At 38.5% G+C, this 12,768-nt stretch overlaps 1 protein-coding gene across 1 annotated transcript in view; it reads right to left on the bottom strand.

Moving 5' to 3' along the window:
• SPRED1 (sprouty related EVH1 domain containing 1) overlaps positions 1–12,768 on the bottom strand; it is a 323,745-nt gene that overhangs the window by 275,241 nt on the left and 35,736 nt on the right. Inside the window, exon 2 of the mRNA XM_079909663.1 lies at positions 449–553. The gene's annotated coding sequence lies outside the window, so the exon portion shown is untranslated. The remainder of the gene's footprint in view (positions 1–448; positions 554–12,768) is intronic.

The raw sequence follows: 12,768 nt of genomic DNA, 5'->3' as shown, positions 1-12,768 counted from the left end.
GCCAGGGCACTTGGTGGCTGCTCTATGCCAGGGTGCTTGACTCTCAAGGATCAGAACTCAAACACAGGGTGATGGAGTAACAGGACAAAAGATGTTAAACTGAAGTATCCCCGAGTTAATGGTTCCCTATATGTTTCCTGTGCTGGACACAAAAGTAGCACCAGATGTCCCCCAAAAGATGTGTACACAATGTTCATAGCAACGTTATTCAGAATAGCCCCAAACTGGAAACAACCCAAATGTTCCTCAACAGCTGAATGGATAAACAAATGGTGGTGCAGTTATGCAATAGAATACTGCAGCAGCCATACAGAGGAAAGAGCTGCTTTCCTTAATCCAAGCAAATTGGACACCTTTACAAACAGAACTTTTACATTCATTTTCTATTGCTATATAACAAATTACCACAAACAATGCAGCTTAAAGCAATACCCACTTATTAACTCACAGTTCTGGAGGTCTGAAGTCCAAGCACAGAATGACTGGCTTCTCTGCTTAGGGTCTTCGAAGGCTGAAATCAAGATGTTGGCTGGGCTGTGTTCTCTTCTGGAGGCTGTGGAGAAGGATTTGCTTCTGAGCTCATTCAGGTTATTGGCTGAATCCTCTTCCTTGCAGTTGTAGGACTGAGACCCCTGTTGACTTGCTAACTGTCAGCCAGGTGCTATTCCCAGTTCTTAGAGGTTTCCTTCTCATGCTTCAAATCTCTTTCTTTAGGAAGAACCCTGTCCCTTTTATGGGTTTGCCTGATTAGATCAGGCCTACTAAGGATAATCTCCCTATATTAAGATCAACTGATTTGTGACCTTCATTACATCTGCAAATTCCTTCTTAGCAGCACCTGGATTAGTGTTTGACTGGATACCTGGGAGAAGATGTGTTTATACCGGGGGCTGGGAATCTTGAGGGCCACCTAAAATTCTGCCTACCACAACTCTTAACTTCACCCCTTTCTCTGCTTTGTCAAAACAGTGTATAAAAACAAAAACAAAAACAAAAAACTCAGGACTTCCCTGGTGGCACAGTGGTTAAGAATCCACCTGCTAATGCAGGGGACACAGGTTCGAGCCCTGGTCCGGGAAGATCCCACATGCCACGGAGCAACAAAGCCTGTGTGCCACAACTACAGAGCCTGCACTCTAGAGCCCGTGAGCCATAACTACTGAGCCCGCATGCTGCAACTACTGAAGCCCGCGCACCAAAAGCCCATGCTCCGCAACAAGAGAAGCCACTGCAATAAGCCCACGTGCCGCAACTAGAGAAAGCCCACGCACAGCAACAAAGACCCAGTGCTGCCAAAAATAAATAAATAAAATAAATAAGCTTATTAAAAAAAAAAACTGCTATAGAGGAATAGACCTGGCCAGCTGAGTCCAGTACTCTCACTTTAACTATGGCACAGGTAGGTAGCACTAGGAGGGTTTGATTGCCCATATAGTCTCACCTTTCGTAAAGGAGAGAAAATTTTATAAGAAGTAGTACATACGTATATTTGACTAGGGGATAAAAGGGACCATAATACTAAAAAATGTCAATAATTTTTAAAAAATAATTTCCAATTGTCCTCCAATGAGCATGTGCTATTCTTGCAGTCAGATACAAAAAAAAAATTTTTTTTAAGTAAAGTATATAACCTTACAGCACAATTTCTCATAGTTACCCCTCATGGATTTATCACCCTTGATTTTATCTAAGCTGTTGGTAAGAACTTTTCTTCCATGAAAGTTATTCAGAAAAAGTTTATAAGCTTCATTTCAACATTTTTAAATAAAATATTTTATTATATAAAATGGATAACTGGCTTGTACCTATCATTACCTATTGTATTGAATGCAAGAATATCAATGAGAAAATTTGCACTCCTTTTTCTACTGAACTGTTGAAATTGGACACTTTGGAGAAATGGAAACACAACCACAACTAAGTTTTTCATCATTCAACCCTCATTTGTAGAGCACTTTAGAATTTCTAAAATTTATGTATGTATACTATCTCATCACACTGAACAATGTCACTTGAACTTTGAGACTCAGCGATGATGATACCTGCCCCCCAATACAAAGTGAGTTAGAGACAGAGATAGGATTAGAATTAGTTCTGGTGGTATGACATGGTCCTCCCTCTCTACCTATTATTAAGGTGGAGTACAAGAGTAAGTAGAACCAGAATATGTCTTTCTTGAGTTGGGAAACCTAACAGCCTACATACTCTTATTGTGGAAACCCATTCTTGATAGAGCTATATATGAGATAAATGAAAAACTTTCTTTTTTCTCCTATTAATTCTCATATTGGAGATCCTCTATTGAAAGGGTGCTAGAAAAGAGCTACTTAATTATAGTGTTCAATAAATATGTTTGTTTTCAAATATGTACATGTCAATACTGGTAAAGAAGCACAAACCTGTCTTTCTTGACTACTGAAGCACCTCATTCCTTGATTCTGGGTAAAGGGGCTAACTTATCCTGCTGCCATTTTATCCCAATAATCCATGGTCAACTAAGCTAACCACATCTGCTTTGTCTATTTTGGTCATGATGTCAAGATCCTTAAAATTGCATGTTTTGGTTTGGGACTGTGCCTGGTGGTGAAATTCTATACAGTTTTATTTCTTTTGTTTGCAGTTTGTTTATGGTCTTTTGTAGGAGAGGTGCTGGAGCTGAGTAGGGGAAGTTACATCAGATCCATGGTTTTCTTGATTAGATCATTATAGGCTCCAAAATAAACTGTCTCCTATGAAGTATAGCTAAATATTGGCAGATAGTAGGTAGTCTTGCTTCCCCAATCCCTTGAAAAGAGAAAGACTGAAATCTTCAGTAACTTTTGTTGCCAGAGGGCACACATGGTAGAAATTAAGTTAAGCCGTCCTTTAATTTATATAAATAATCAAGAAATGGCAATTGACTTTGTTCATAGACCAATTTAAATCTATTAATATATGTAAACTCTGTACAACAAAAGCATATCTGCCACATGCATGTACTGTCAGCATCTTTCTGATTTCAAACCCCTGCAGGATTGTGCTCCCTGGATTGGAGCAAACAATCAAAAGTAGATGGTGTGGAAGGCTTAGGAAATTCGGACAGGTAATGGAGGTTTCCGGAAAAAAACTCTATTCACCACAGTTAAGTTCAAGAAAGTGGAAATTACTTTAACTTGCAATAGCTCATTAAATTAACTCTCCAATTACAGAAGACTCTAGAATGTGATTCTTAATTAAAGCTAGTGATTAATTCATGGCACGCATAGGGGGACGATGGCTCTTGTTTTGTTTTTGAATGAAGTTACAGATATATGCATTGCTACCTGTATATGACCGTCCTAAGGAGCATTTCTGGACAAAGAGGTCACCATATTTGACAACAAATGAAGTGACTTCTGATTTTGATTCTCTGCCAAAATCTCAAGGTAACTTTCCTTTTAGAAGTCTGGGCTTAGAACACAGATGTGAAATTGAAAGCAATAATTCCTATATCCTGTGTGAAGAAATACATCTTGAGTAAGTCCTACCTGAGCCTACCAACATAAATTTCAGCTACCCAATCTTTAAGATCTAATTAAAGATTAATGTAGCCCCTTTCAGAAAAATAGTTATTAACTAATAAATATTTATATTATGATGATTGTTTTTATTAGCTAGTAGGAATGAAGAACTTGCCTTCTCTGAATCTTTAAAATCTCATTTAAAATTGTTTCATTTAACCTTCATACCAATTCTGTGATGTAGGTACTATAATTATGTTCATTTTAAAGATTAAACAACTGCTCTGAAAGTTTGAGTACCTTGTCCAAGGACACACAGTTTATAAAAAGATGGTCTGGAACTTGAACCAAACTTTCTTTGACTTCAGAGCTGGAATGTTTTCACTTGCTGTATTAGTTTCACCTCTTTTCAAGTACAGACTTAAAAAAAGATAAAATCTTTTTTAAAAAATGACTTATTTCTTGACCTCTGTCAGTTCCTAGCAGGAAACAGGTGGCATACCAAATTAGGATGATTCCAGGAGTATTTATTTACAAAGAGACTGTTTTTGTTTTCGTTGTTTTGGCCACGCTGCGTGGCATGTGGAACTTCCTGTACCAAGGGTCAAACCCATGCCCCCCGCAGTGGGAGCAAGGAGCAAAGAGACTGTTTATAAAGGTACGTGTTAAGGGTGAGGGTAGAGTGTAGGGGAACCACAAGACATAATGCAGCAATTTGAGGCTAGTAGCAGTGGATGAAGTGTTACTATACCTAGATCTGAAAGGATGAGGGAAGGGGACAGTTACTGACCAGAAAGGAAAGCTGAGTGGAGAAAGTTGCCTAGAAAGGCACGTTGACCCAGCTGAAAGGACATGTCTAACCAAAGCTGCCTCCCAGGGAGGGAGCCAGGGGAATACACACCCTGATCTCACGCTCATCACATCCTCTTATCTCCTGCCAAGGCTCTCATTGACCAAACCCAACGGGAAACCAGAGGTCACAGGAGTCTCACTGACATGGTTTTTGTAGACCAGCTGAGCAAGACGCAGAGCAGAATGGAGAAAAATGGAGAGAGGACTTGGAGAGACAGACAGAGGGTATCCAGTATAATGACACATATGAAAAATGAACTGACAGTAATTACAGACTGTTGGCTTTTTCTGTGAATAAAGATGTAACGTAGAAACACAGTGTTTCTTAGGATGTGAGGGATGTGACTGCACATGGACGTGACTTTCTTAGACCTGACTCTGGCTACTGTGTTGTATAGAGCCTGACTTTGGGAAACTATCTGTTACTGTCAGCAGAAGAGCTGTGCTCCTAGAGCAAGTATCTGGCAAAGATCATAGCCCTAGGTCACCTCCCAGACTAGGGTTCCTTCTTACTCCCCTTTGAAAAAGGTAGCTTCCTTGAAAGGTAACTAGGGAAACACCGGGTTACTCTCAGCATTTCCAGAGAAGAGGCAGGTATCTACCCATTTAGACAGTTGCCAAGAGAGTTTGATACAAAGGATTTCTTGTTACCTTTCAAAACAAAACAAACAAGAAAACTAAAAGAAGAAAATGGAAGAATGAATATTAAACTGTGAACGCTGCAGGATCCTGGACGGGTCCTAGGTGGGAAAAAAGGCTGCACCAGTTTTCAGGGAGGGAGAAAAATAAAGAAAAAAAATAAGGACAAAACTTGTTAGTGCTCAGCTTGACCATCCAGATTTTAGTTCCTCATGGAAGATATTGGCCTGACATATATTTATAATAGTCACATGTTCACAATTTTTTTCCGTTACCAATTAGTCATAAACATTTCTGCAAACATAAATCAATTGCACTTTAGTTTCTTATAAGTGCACAGTGTTCCAGTTTGAATGTTCCCTCTTGCATCTTCCTCCTCTTTTGAATAATGTGAATTACCTCTCTGTTAAGTTATATTCTGAACTCTTATGCAACTCCCATCTTCAGCATGTGTGCTGTCCCAGAGAATCTTTTATCCCACGTTCACCTTTTCTCTTTCTAAAGATTCACGACCACGTCCTTTATAGCTGTAATCCACCCACTCACTCTCCCCTTTTTAAAAACCTTTAGCCTAGCACATCTTGGCTTCTTCTCTATAAAGGGTTCAGGAAGCAGATGTTGCAGATCTGCTCCTTTAACTACTAATTTCTTTAGGAGAGGCTAATTGTTGTGCCCAGAAATTCTACCATAAAGAAGAAAGAACAGTTTTGTTAGGTATAATTCACAGGCTATAGATGGGAACTTGGAGGTGAGGCAGTATAGTGACTCTCTCTCACTGTACATCAAGTCCAAGGTGCAGCTAGGCCCACAACCTGGAGTACAGTGGGTTTATTATTATTGTCGTTGTTATCCATGTTTTTCTTACCATATTTTTTTCAACTAAAATGTGGAATTGATGATAACCTATTTACAGTTTCCTTGTAGGACTCTTCTGTTTTTGCCAAATGCATTCACAATTCCCCATGCTTTCTCTGTTTCTCTCACTTGGAATTCCCTCATTCTGAATGGCTTTCCAAATTCTATGGAATTTGAGTACTACTTGGTGAAACCTGCCCTTGAATTCTAGGCCAAGGAGATTGTTTTCAATTCTCAATGCCTGCAGTGATTAGCTTTGTCAGTTCCTGTCAAATAATCAGATATAGTACTTCATTAGCACTTTATCATATTTCTAAAAGTTTGTATTAATTTCTTCTAGAATTTGCTCATCTATCTGTATTTTTTCTCTCAACTTGTGTATAAGTTCCATAAGAGCTAAGAATTTCTTGTATCTCTTACTCTCCACAAATATATACCAGTGTTAAGAGAATATTGGCAAATAAATTAATCAACCATGGTGGAAAGAGGAGTGAGGGTGCTGTAGTCAGGTGGAACACATGAGTCATCTCCTCGGACTCCACTAAAATGACAGGAAAGAAATGACAAAGGTTCAAGTTCATCTGACAGAGAAAAGGGATGTAAAGTGCCAGAGAGATGTCATCAAACTTTGGAAGATGTTATAACTTAGTAAAGAAGGGAGGCCAAAAACTAAGTGCCTGCAATAGGTAGGATAAAAGGAAACAAGTGGATTTGTGCCGACGAATTTGAGAAAAACTCAGGAATTGGAGACAAGCTCCTCTGGAAGTGGGTGTGGATGGAGCTAAAACTTGAGGTTTATAAAAGAAGCGTTAGATGCCCAGATACTCCTCAAATCAGTTCCACTGTGACTACTCCGTCTCCTCTGGCAGAAGGCTCAAATAAAGCTAAAGAGGTTCAGCCAGCAAGGCTTTGGATTAGGGAACACAAGGAACGTGTGAGGATATGCGTGAGAAGCAGTATTAAAAACTGGGAGATTAATGCCAATCTGCATTGTGAGGAGTGTGACCTCAACCTCCTGTCCCCACAGGACATGCAGAGTCCTAGTGGCCAGGCAGGAGATAAAGGGATTATTCTCTGGGAAATCTGGCCCAGGAAAAAAAGACTTACAGGCTTTGACATTTGGTACACCCAGTAAATATTCCTAATCATACTACAGCAAGGCCCACCAGTTATGAAACCCTACTAAAAGTATGAATTACCCAAAATGCTTTTAATCCACTCTTAGGTGCCTTGCTTAAATATGAACAGAGAGTGCAGGATCCCCAGATCCTTTTAATGTGGTATAAGACACTGAACCCAAAAGACATTAAAAAAAAAAAAAAAGGCAATGCAGCCTCTTCCCAGTAGAAAGAAATTTCAAAAAAACAAACAAAAGCAAACAGAAAAACCAAAATCCATCTCCTCAGAAAGATAAAAGAATAAATTGCACTGCGAAATGTACAAAGAACAAGGAAAATTGTTTGCAAATTAAAAATGAGAGCAGAACTAAAAGCATTCAGAATAAAAATTAGAAAATAAAGTTGAAGAAATCTCCCAGAGAAAGAAATGAAAAAGTGAGAGGGAAAAGATAAAATAATTTGAGAATTCACCCAGAAGGTTTAGCCTCAACCAAAATAAATTTCACAAAGAGAGCATGGAGAAAATGAAGAGGAAGGAATTATCAAATAAGTAATACTAAAGAACTTTCCAGAACTGAAGGCTATAAATCTCTAGGTTGAAAGGGTCTACCAAGTGCCTAGAACAGTGAATATAAAAAAACCTGCACCAAGCCTCATCATCATGACATTTCTGAACTTCATCATTAAAGAACAAGTCTAGAATTTCCAGTGAAGGCAAAAAACCCCACCACCACCAACAACAACCCCCCCCCCATAAAACCCCACAAATGATTGGGAATAAGAATAACATCAGCCTCCTCAACAGCAACATTGGAAGCTAGTAAGCAATGGAGCAATCTATTAAATTTCTGCATAAAAATTATTTCCAGACTAGATTTCTTTACCCAATCAAACTACCAACCAAGTATGTTAAGTAGCACAAGGATATTTTAGCCATGCATGTCATTTACCTCTCATGAAGCCTTTCTGAGCAATTTATTGGAAAACATGTTCCATCAAAATGAGGGAATAAACCCATGAAGAAAAAGACATGGGATTCTGAAAAACGGACTCAGTACAGAAGAAAAATAAGGGAACTTCCAGAATGATGGTGATTAAAAAGTCCCAGATGACAACTGTACAGGAGGCCTAGAGAACACATGGTTCAGGCTGGAGCAAGAGGGGAGGGGGCTTCAGAAGCAACGGATCCTTGCGGGGGATGGGGGCATGATTTATGGGTTAGCTGATGTGTTTGTTTATATTGAGAGGAGTTTTGTAATTGTCAGAGAGTTAGGCATGGATTAGTGATAAGTACATGGAAAACCAAAATGGTGACAATTACTAACTGTAAGAAAAACAAAAGTTTTACAAGAAAGAAAATGCATTCCAAGTGCATTACGTGCCTTAGGCATGAATGATATTTATACAGTTATAATAATTATTGATAAATATCAATTTAATAAAAGCTCAAAATTGGAAGGGTGGAAAATATGTGTGTGTATCTGGTAAGGGGTTTATGTGAAGAGTTAAATTCTATCTTCTCCAATAGGAAGCCAGTAGATCATATATAAAGGAAAAGAGCTAAGAAATTCCAGTGTAAGAGAATTATTCAGAGACATAAAGTAAGAAGCAGAAGAAATAGTTCAAAGAGTAGAAAGTGATTGCCTCTGGAAAGGGGTAACACAGAAGACTGCTATTGTTTAATTATAAGACTTTTGGTATTACTTGACCTTTTATATGACCTGATACATACACATCATTTTTGATAAAACAGAATTTTAACCAAAACTTTAAAAAGAAAACAAGAGAAATGGCAGTACAGGGCAAACAAACATATATAGGTATATAATGAAGTGGGAAAGAGGCCAGAGGGCTGTTCTCATGGATGGCTGAAGGCAAAACATGAATTTCCTCTCCTCTCAGTGTGTTTTGACAAATTCAAGTTCGTAGGTATGTGCCCGTTCATCACAGATTGAGAATGCTGGCTAGGTCTCTGAAGCAAACTGCACTGAGGGAAGGACAGAATAGGGAAGTCTGAATGGAACGGAGAGGCTCTTGCTGAAATCCTTATCATATGCATACTTGGGCTTTGGCAGTAGGTAGGGTTATGTGTTAATGGCGTGTCTGGGAAACGTGATAACAGTGCTGAATGCTGCTGTGAATCAGATTTCATGTGATGAATGTGTGGCAAAAATATGTATGATAATAAGGATAATAGTCTGTTACCAACCAGAGTAAAAATCAGCCTCCTGCTAATTATTCAAGACTTGCTAAGTTCTCAAAAATATCCCTGAACGTGATTAGCAGCTTCGATAGTTTTTCATCTTATTGATGGTTGCTTTACTAGCTTTCAAACTATTAAAATTCTGTATTATTTCTGTTCAAGCTGAAGTATTCCAACAGAGTGGATCATGAGGGTTCCAGTCTTGAGATGGGGCTGCAATATGAATGGCACACCTATGGTAGAATCTTTTTTATTTTTCATTTTTAAATGTATTATCTCACCTTTTTCAGAACAGGAGTTCTCTTAAGTAATTCTGGGATATGATCAGATAGTGTATATGTGTATATATAAGTATGTTTATATATACAGACAAATATATGTAATAGAGAGTCAATTTGGCAAGTACTTTTTATTTGTGTGATATTGGTGTCCTACTTTCTAAACAATATAATCTAGTCCTTTAAGAAAAACATTTTACAGTCACACAGGGTTTGTTGGAATTGGATTCTTAATGAGGCATTGTAACTTGGGTAATAAACCAGAGTCAGGGACTCTGAGTTCTACCCTATTATTGAGCCATTCAAAATTTGGACAAGTCTCTTGTCCTTTCTATGCTTAAATGTTTTCATTAAGGATGGAGTTAATAATATTTAGCCCTGTTTACATCATGTGGCGATTGCAAAAGATCAATGATAAATGTGATAATACTTTGAGATCATAGGGGGAGAATTACAATTAAATTAAATAAGATATTATAGTTCTGTGAACAAACTCTTTAAAAAATTCCAGATTTCTTTCTCTCTTTTTTTCTGCACATTTGATTCAACTCAGGAAAAGAAGGGAAACATATATTTATTGCTCACCTCTTATATGCCAGGCACTTGTGCTTAATTCACTCTGTACATTACAATTGAACATACAACCGAAATATGTTTTTCTTGGTATTAACAGTCTTTCCTTGAGTGAGAGACCATTTGTAAAATCCCCAATTGACTAGTAGTAAAATCCCTCATTGATTCTCCTAAATATCTTCAGTCGCAAAGTAGAATATATGCAAGAAAAAAAGTATGGTTGGCACGGTGGATGTAACACTTCCCCGATTTACTGTATTATCAACCTTTTAAAATAGGAACCCGTTTTCCTTTTAGAGCGGAAATTTGTGCTAGAGAGGACAAGAAACATCTTCTGTTATATCCTGATTGATCTGGCCTCGTTCAAAAGCCACACTCAGCCGTTCAGATGGGAAAGGATGTGAAATGTAAGGTGTGGCAGGTCTGCTGAGCATCTGCTTTTTGATAGTATTGCTGATGCTCAAAAGCTTATTGATCTCCATCAAAGGAAATGAGTTAGCAGGCTTCAAGATGCTTTCTACGTTTACTGCTCTTCCACTATCATTCTCACATGAATTCCAAGAGCAGAGCTTAATAAGTCCATGTGCATTGTCACTGGGGTTATAATTTTGAATGCACATTGGAATTTAAGTGACACTAAAAATGCCCAGTTTAGCAGGAGCGTGTTTGAATGCCCTGAAGACTAATTTTGCTGGTGAGTATAAGGTAAATTAACTCACTTTTGAGATTCCAATTCCTTTAGAGACTCACATAATTGGCTCCCAAATAGCTTGAAACAGTGAATGAATCTACTAATAGGCAACTAATTTACCCCATGCATCCTAATCTCCAGAGTACAAAAACACTATGCAAACTACAAAACCAAGAGGCAGACCTGCTAGATCTCTTCCCTGAATGAATATTCCTCCCAAAGCCACAACACAAGTCAGATAGCTCTTTTCTCCAAGTAGCTATTGTAAGAGTAGATGTTAACCTCTTAGGAGAATTAGCATGTTAGAGATGGAAGGAGCCTTAGAGATTGGGCATCAGGTAAGAACTGGGGAGCAGCAGTGAATCATGCAACTTTACATGTTGCTGGTTAGTGGTGGAGCCTGAAACTTCCAAGTCTACTGATTTTTTGACTACACAAAAATTTATCTTGTTGGTATATATATATTTTTTCCTCATGAAAGAACATTAAAGTATATTTTATAAATTCTCATGTTAGTGGAAACCAACTAGGGAAAGAAAGAATTCCCAAAGGTTTAGCCTAATGTTTTTTCCGTTTGTCGATTTGTGACCTTTACATTTAAAATATTTTTCAGTGAGAGGAATAATTAATATCTTCCCAGCACCCTCAGGGAGTGGAACCCCAGAGTCATGTTGATACTATAAGACTCTGCCCTTCTGTATTTCCACTGACTTAATCAGAAGGAGAGAGTTCACCCATGTTGGGCCAATCTGATTGTCTCCTGGGATTTGCAGCTGAGCTTTTGCTCAGACTGCCGATTGAGAGGTGTAAGGAGAAGCAAAGAAAGTGCTGAGAGGTAAGATGGAGGCAAAGCCTCAGAAAGGCAGAGATGAGACCGTGGGGAGAATGGGAAAAAGAAAAGAGAAGGAGAAGAGAGAAGGAAGATGGAGAGAGGTGGGGAGGGACAGAGGACGAGGCAGAGAGAGAGAGAGAGAGAGAGAGAGAAAAGGGAATCAAATCACTGACTTAGTTCCTGAGAATTTTCTGGTGTCTGACACTAGTCCTTATAAGGCCTTTTCTCCCTACACTTGGGGCCCATAAGATAGTCTTATAATAACTCCCTCTTCCCCTATTAATTAAGGTGGTTCAAACGGACTTCTGTTATTTGCAGCCAATGAGACTTGTGCTTTAAGATATTTGTTAAATCCCTATTAGACAGCTCAAGGTTACAGTTTTTGACTGCCAGAATTTCAACTGAATTCCACTCTGAGGCTTTGGTCAACATTCGGGCTTCTAAAAAATGACTACAGCTTTTCTTGGTGAAAGGGCATTAGATCCACCCTCTAGATCTCAGGCTGGAATTTTAATGACTAGAATCATTAACATTCAGCTTTTCTGTTGTGCATCTCATGAAAAATCTGATTTGTCTTATAGACTATTATCTTTTCACTCTACGGAAGGTTATTTTTTAGTTGCATTCTATGTGATCCTTTGCTAAACCAAAGTATTTGTTTAGTAACGTCTTTGGAATAGGTCCCTTATAGGAGTGGTGTTTGCTTTTGTAATAACAGTGTCATTTCGAGTTTTTGTGATGATAGCAAAGATACTTGGAGATTGGTTCAGGGGATGATGGGTAGACCAAGACTGAGAGTGGAGTTCAGTATCTTCAGTGGAATCAGAGGGGTTCCAGGAATGGGTAATTTTGAGGTGTTGTAGGGAAAGTAAAGTGACCATTCAAAATGAAAGCAAAGCATCTGTGATATTGTGGGCTCTAAAAAAATATTTGTGGGTGGATATTTCCTTGTTTTATGAGGCTACCCTCATTATGTTTTCCATGTTGGTTTCCAAGATTTCCATCAGAAAAACAGAGCTGCCTATTCTAGGTCAGGTAAACTATGTCCTGTCCACAAGGGCAAAATGAAGGTTGTTGGTTCCTAGCATTCCATACTTAAAATATCAGTCTGTGGAGAGGAGCTGATGGAAGCTAGCATTCCTCTGGGTTTCAAGAGTCAATACCATTAAAAATAAAGAGGTGATAGAATGCAGTTTTCCTCTCTTGCCTTACTTTGGCAGACCTGGCCTATTAAGTGGAATTTCAAGT

Source organism: Stenella coeruleoalba (genome assembly GCF_951394435.1).
Source record: "Stenella coeruleoalba genome assembly, chromosome: 2".
NCBI lineage: Eukaryota > Metazoa > Chordata > Mammalia > Artiodactyla > Delphinidae > Stenella > Stenella coeruleoalba.
Note: the sequence above shows the minus strand (reverse complement) of the source record. Positions and strands in the feature narration are given on the sequence as shown.